The sequence below is a fragment of the Montipora capricornis genome, chromosome 1 (assembly GCF_036669925.1).
Source record: "Montipora capricornis isolate CH-2021 chromosome 1, ASM3666992v2, whole genome shotgun sequence".
NCBI lineage: Eukaryota > Metazoa > Cnidaria > Anthozoa > Scleractinia > Acroporidae > Montipora > Montipora capricornis.
The window spans coordinates 23,535,189-23,542,688 of NC_090883.1; positions in this window are offsets into that span (position 1 = coordinate 23,535,189).

Below are 7,500 nucleotides of genomic sequence, written 5' to 3' on the forward strand. Positions count from 1 at the left end.
TTTCCAAGACGCACCAATATTGGAATTCAAAACAGTTTGTCCTCAAATAATGGATAATCGAATAAATTTAAGAAAGCTTGCATGAGACTATGAGTCCCTTTTTGAGGGATCGATGTTAAACATATATTATCGGTGTGCAATAATCGACGGGAAGGCTGAAAGAAGATTGGCTAAGATCAATTTCTTTCAACTTTTCTTTTTGTAATTACCGTGGAGCTCCTAGCTCGTCGGACACTCGAACTAGCAGAGAGAGGGCTACCCCAACATCATTTGATACACGACGTCTTTGTATCTATTGCAGTAAATAAAATATACTTTTTGGGGTTCTTGAATCATCAACAGGACACTCCTAATTGGGTCAAACCAAACCACAATACCTCAACGCTAACTTACATGCCCGGCATGATGTTCTGTCCCTTTTTTTCAAGCTGGGCATGAAATTCCTCATACCGATTTGAAGCACATGCCCGGCATGACAATCTGACATGTCGGGCATGAGATCCAAGCTCAACCCCAGTCCCCTTCTAAAAAGTGACCCGCGGGATTACGAGAAGCTCCTTCTTTGGCTCCTATACGTATACATACTACGCTTCCAGGAAATAACACACTCGCATGAACTGACAAAGATTTACTTCTAAATTTTCCGGGGAAAAGAGTTCCTTGTTGATTGGAGCCCATTGTACCCATCGTGAGTTACAGATCAACTTCATAGAGACATCACAGAGCAGGAAAACTGAGCAGTTGATATAATGGGCTTTTAAAAATTAGGAAACGTGATTTTAACAAGCTTGAGGGTGAAGTTAGTTTTCTTCTACATGTTTCTGACAAGAATAACTGGCATACACGTGTTTCTAGACTAGGAGGAATGTTCAAAATACAGACTTAATTTGTTCTTTTCTTTGGTGCTTTTCTATCAAATAAAATCAGGATTGATAAGGCAAGTAGTCTTAACACGTACTTCCACGTTTATTCTTCTGTTAATAGACTTCTACTTACTAAGGGCGACACATTCAATTTTTACACAGAAATATAACAATAAAGGTTTATAACAAAATGTGCAGTGCGAGAGCATTATTTTTCTTAGCATACCATAACTTTTCAGTTATCTTGCACAATTTCTTGATAATTGATTTATTTTATTACTATCAAAAATGTGTGTCTTGCTGGAATCTCTCCCCCGCCCACTTCCCCATGCTGGATATGTACAACCTGGTTACCACTACCTCACGCCGCACCCATGGAAACTTGAGGTCTTCATGCGTCTCACGTAGCCCGACTTTTTCATGCCGGGCATGTAAGATTGAGTTTTCATGTTGGGCATGTAAAATGGCTAGCTTTCATATTAGGCATGCTGGGCATGTAGAAATGAACTTTCATGCCGGGCATGAGCACCACGTTTTTCATGGCAGGCATGAAAACGTTCTTTCCTCGATCCCGGGATACCAGTTCTCCCTAGGTCGCGGGATAATTTATCATACCAATTTTAAGCAGCGACCAGGGCATGAAAAAACAAGCAACATTCCGCCCCAGCGTTTTTCCAGAGCTTACGCGCGCAGGAAATGAGTTATCAGCTTTTTGGGTGAGACAGGCATTAAGCATCTCGGAAGATGCCTATCGTAAAAGAATATGGCTTCCACAGCGGACATTTTCATAGAAATGCCCATCTTCAAAGAAAGAAATAGATTTCATACCCTTAAGGCAACACTCTGGGGATTTTGGCACGAAATGAGGTTTTTAATTTCTCTGGACATGAAAAAAGGGCAAAAATCATGCTCCTTCAAGAAATTTCAAAAAATCTACCAAAACTTTTGTTTCCAAGCCGTTCGTGAAGACCATTGCACAGTATTTGTAGTCTTCCTTGCTCAGTGACGAATCGTACAAATTGAGTTAATTAATCAACCTGCCGGACTGCCGAATAGATCTAAATTGTTTCAAACGCCGTGCTAGCAGAACATTAGGGAGTTTAAGCAAATCACTACAGCTGGTGCTACTACGGCTACCGTGCCTGAAAAGGTCTGGGGAGAGTACGACTCGGTGGTCTGCTAAATTTTACGTTTAGCAAAGCAAAATACAAAGAAACATGGGCTAAGGAGTTTAAAATCTCTTTTATTTAGTTTGTCACAGCCAAATGGGTTGCTCAAAGGACGATGGCCTTTGTTCGCCTTGCTAAGTGGATCAGATTATTTCTTGTACTTTGTACAATAACAACAACTTGATGGATGAAATATATAATTTCAGAGACAAATATCTCAAAGAATATCGAGTGAAGAAGACAAATATATCAATACTCAAAGAAGGAAAATAGCATCGTATAGTATCCAGATAAAAAAACATCTTTTCTAAATCCTCAAAGCAAACTTAACCGAAGAAAAACAACCTCGTGCTGAACACGAATATTTCACTTGACTCACTTCGCCATTCCAACACCTTTGCCAAAACTTATTGTAAGTTCATGATACGGATTTACAAGCTTATGAGAGGCAACCTTGACACAATCCTTGACTTAAATTGACTTTAAAGGATATAGTATCCAGTGGAATTCTTAAAATGCCGAGATGTCCGTTGAAAAGGGCCAGAGAAGCGAAATAAACCCGACGTAGTAGCCGCTACAGCAAAACATCCCCACTCACGTAGTCAGATTTCACACTACGGCTGGATGCAACCGACGTACATGCACAGTGTCTCATTTTGGGGGAAATTTACTTCCGGCAGCCGTATTAGCGCCAGCCGTAGCGATTTGCTTAAAGTCCCTACTATTTTACGAATAGCGGTTGGCGTTTTTTTTTTTGATTACAAAGCCTGAGCGCTAACTAGTTAAGCACCGTACTAAAAACTGTAAAAAAATCTTACTTGTTCTTTGAAAAAGTTTGGAATTAAAGAGTGACCTAAATCCTGATTTAGAGAACAATCATATTTGCGCCACCGTGCTTATTTTGAGTTACAGCTAATCGACCATCTTTACTGATTGCAAATGGAGACATTGTATGAAGGTTAATTCTCCTATTAAACACGCCATCATTAGTATATAATTCCACGGCGAGTTTACATGTAAACCAATGAACTACAGCGAAAAAGATAAATTCACCCGATGGACGAAGAGCCAGTCTGCAAGGCTCCTTTCCCTCGAGCTCCCTGCAAACTGTAAACTGATGCTCCTTTCTACCATCCTCGTTGAATATGTTGCAGAACTTTTGACGAGAGTCCAGCACAAAGATCTGTCCACCAGGTCCGACAGGGATATCTGATGCATCCTGCAATATCCCGGTTCCAACGGCAATCTCATATCTTCCATTATTAAAGATCGTAAACATCGACCACAGGGGGCATTCCTTCGTTTATTGACACCAGCACTTTGCCATTGCCGACTGTCAGTTTGCTATGCAATTCTGCTGACCCTCCTGCAGACGAAAGTTGATGAGGAGATCAGCTCTTTTGAAAACTTCAACTTCCGATCTAATCCCATCAAGTACAACCAGAACGTAGGTATTTTTGTTCTCATCAGTAGCTACAGCAAGCAGCCTTCTACTAGTGTCATCAGTTAGAACATATGGATAAAACTTGTAAATAAATTTCCCAGTGTTGTCAAAAACCTTGACAGTTTCGTAATCGTCTGCTATAGTAAATTCTCCATCTGCGTTTGTAGAAATCGATATGGCATTCCTCAGCTTGTGATGATCTTCGCCATCCTCACCAATTGACCATCCAATAGAGCTCTTATCTTCATTGCCAAGTTTTTGTAAAACTTCCGCAACGCACTCGTTGAGCAGTGCATCGATTTTCTCATCTTCGATGTCAATAGTAGGATAGTAGCAAATATCTATATTTCCCGCGCCAATTTCTCGCAGGCCATCGTTAATTGCGCGATTCACCTTCCAAACAGCAGAAATAATCTCTCTACGTACTTTTTTTTTCAAATCGACCCTTTATATTTGGTGGACCTTTCTTCAGCGCCACTTTAAAGTTGTTCTTAACATCTGGCAGAGAGTGGAGCTGCCAAAGACATTTTTCGCACTCTGGTAATGCACCTTTCAGGGCACTCTTCACTGATAAAGATGACAACTCGCTCTCGTCCCCCAGGATTTCTACAGCTGACTCTAACATTGCCACGATCACTCGACACCGAATAGCAATAATCCGGTCAAGCGTAGTGAGAGAATTAATGTTAAAGGTGCCGGTTGCTTTTTCACGAGCCATTTTAATTTTTTTTTTCCTAGCGTTCTCTTAGCCTCTCCTATAGACCCCCACAGCTTCATATTTCTCATTGCAGCAGCGAGAACGATTGAGTTGACAGGAGGGGGTTGACGTCGACAGGCTCACTGCGTCCCTTAACTGCTCTTCGTCTGCTCTCTGTCTTGACCGTGTTGCTGCATCAGTATCTACTGCTTTGTACAGATACCTAATGCCTGTTTCGAGTGCATCTATCGCTGTCAGAAGACCTTTTCTTGATAACGCATCCAGTTTTGACTCGACGTCTTCAATTCCTCGCGCGATTATCTTTCGAATTTTCTGATCAACCTCATCACCATCTCTCAACTTTACCACTACCTGATCTCTGGCCTTGTCGAACAAGAGGCCGACAGTGGCATTCAGTAAAAATATTATTATCGATAACATGTGTTTCAGTGGGAAGAAGTGACAGTAAATGAGATTTACTTCTAGTTATTCGTTAACCGCTTATAAGTGGTTCCCCTGAAAGTAATCCTTAGACGGAATACAGAAGGAAATTCCCCACATGAGTCGCTGCATGCCAATTAGGCGCGGCATCAAAACCTTTATGCTTACAGTTCAATGCTTCGCAACAGCAGGGAGGTAAATGGCTGTCAAAATGTTTATCAACCATGATAACAGTGATAAAATAACGGTTTTAAGCTCTTAATTCCTATCCTAAAGTTTGCACTGCTACATTTTTTTATGTATACATTTTTTTAAATATATATTTTGCAAAATAAGTAACAGTAATTCCATGTTGACAGTTAATCAAACACTTTTAAACACGTTTTCAGCCTTGAATCAATGAATGAATCAGCTTTATTTTTTGAATCTTAATATATTCAACATACAATTGGTGTTCAAATCAGTCTATTCCTAATTAATCTAACCGCTCATGCTCAAAAAATGTTATTTACGCAAAAGTATACTATTTTGGTGTTTACATAGCCTCATCTAAATACAAGGGGGGTGGGGAGGGTAGTGGAAGAATTCGAGACAGTTATGCTAACTCGATACGCAATCGAGGGTTTGCATAACTGTCGAGGATTCCCCCAACTCGCCGAGTATCTAGACGAGGCTATGTAAACACGGAAAAAGAGCCCTTTTGCTTTTATAAAATATTCCAAAAATAATTCGACAAATGAAGGAAAATGCTGTTACTTTTGCTTCTTGATTGAAACAGGATTTCTTAATGCACGCTCATATTTCCTATCAGCCAATCAAAACGCGCGTCTGACAACACATAAACATCGCTAGCGCTATGACATCACATGAATTTTAATTGTAAAATTCATGTGATGTCATAGCGCTAGCGATGTTTACATACTCTCATCTAAACACAGCTATTGGTGAATTAAGATCGTCTGGATGAGAGTAGTCTTTGAAGGGAATGTTTTTGGCGTGTCAACAGTCTGAGAGGAAGTCACTCAGAGTAAAGGAAAAATTTGAGACCTGTCAGTGCTCTAGTCTCTGACACGATGGGTCCATAGAAGCATGATGTTATTGATGTGCCTATTCTGCCATGATGTTGCAGGCAGTGAAGACTATGGTTGGTGCGTCTCGATCCGGTGTAACAACAACAACAATTTTTATTGATATTAGAAAATGTCAGTAATTACATTACTTTGCCCCCGCAAATAGCTTATAAACTAATCGGGGCGGGGAGAACTGACGACATTTTACAAGTACAAGGTTTATCGATAGATGTACTAAATAACAGTGAAGACATTACTATATGGTAAATAGAATAAACTAACATAAAACAAAGCAAGTGCATTAAAATTATGACAAGAGGCTAACCTAAAGTATAAAATAACTTAATAAGACGGGAGACTTCGACATAATCATCCTCTGACCGCAGGAAATTTAGTAATAATTCCTTTATCTTTTTACGAAAGGACGAACGTTTAAGTAGTTTAATCGAATAAGGAATAGAGTTCCAAATTTGGGTACCAATTCTCGAGAAAAAGGCATACATTTTATCAGTTCTAGGGAACTTAACAAACTGATTGAGTATACTAACTGGTGCTGTCTGTTTGTTGATATCATACACTAAATAGCTACAATCTCTGAAAAATAGGCTACGTGGGGGAAGGCAATTTGATTTTAGAAAGAAGGGTACGGTGTGTTCCTTAGTCTTACAGAAGTAAAATAAGACGTAAGGTCCGGTTTTGTAGAGGCACAATTTCCCTAAGCAAATACCATAAGTTAAGTAAGAGACAATTACTGAGTTGTACACTGAAAGTAAAACACGACGCGGGACATAATGTCGAATCTTGGGTATAATTCCTATCGACCTGCTGATTTTATGGCAGATAGATTCGATGTGGTATTTCCATGAAAGATTTGAATCAATCATCAAGCAAAGATATTTTACATAATCTTTCATTTCAAGGTTTGCGTAGGTCGAGATTTCTAATCCTAGGTATAAAGGGCATATTTTTTTTCCGGGGACGAAAGATGACAAAGTTTGATTTTATTATGTTCAGAGACAGTTTGTTGGCCTTAAGCCATTCGTTGACGTTACCAAGCTCACGATTAACAAGAGACTCGAGTTCCTTTAAGTTGTTATTTGAAAGTATTATACTGGTATCGTCAGCAAATAGATAAAAGGAAAATAACGAAGAAAACTTGTAAATATCATTGATGTACAGAAGGAACAAGAATGGTTCGAGGACTGAGCCTTGTGGCACGCCGCACAAGGTCGTCTCAGCCTCAGACACAATATTATTAACATCCATATTTTGCTTTCGATCAGTTAGATATGATCTGAACCAGGAGTTGATTACACCTCTAACACCGGTACCGGCATAATTTACAAGTTTAGCTAATAAACTCTCATGATTAACAGTGTCAAAATCCTTCTTGAGATCGCGTGAACAACGCGCGAAATTTACCGTTGTCCATATTTGGGAGAATTGTGTTAACAATATCAAGTATAGCATGCTGAGTAATAGCCTGCATGGCAGGCGCTTTATCAGCCAAGCGGGGCCAACCAGATATTTCGCGCGGAGCGCGACACAAGCGCGAAGCGGGTCGCGCTCCGCTCGAAATATCTCGCTGGCCCCGCTTGGGTGCTAAAGCGCCTGTCATGCAGGCTAGCTAAGTACTGTGTTTACTACGAAAACCGTATTGCTGATCATAGAGAATGTGGTAATCTTTGAAAAACCTGGCAAGTCCAGAGTACATAAGTTTTTTTCAAAAATCCTGTTATAAATTGAGAGCAGTGAAATAAGTCGATGGTTTTCGGGCAGTGAGTCATCTTCGTCCTCAAATATCGGGATAATCTTA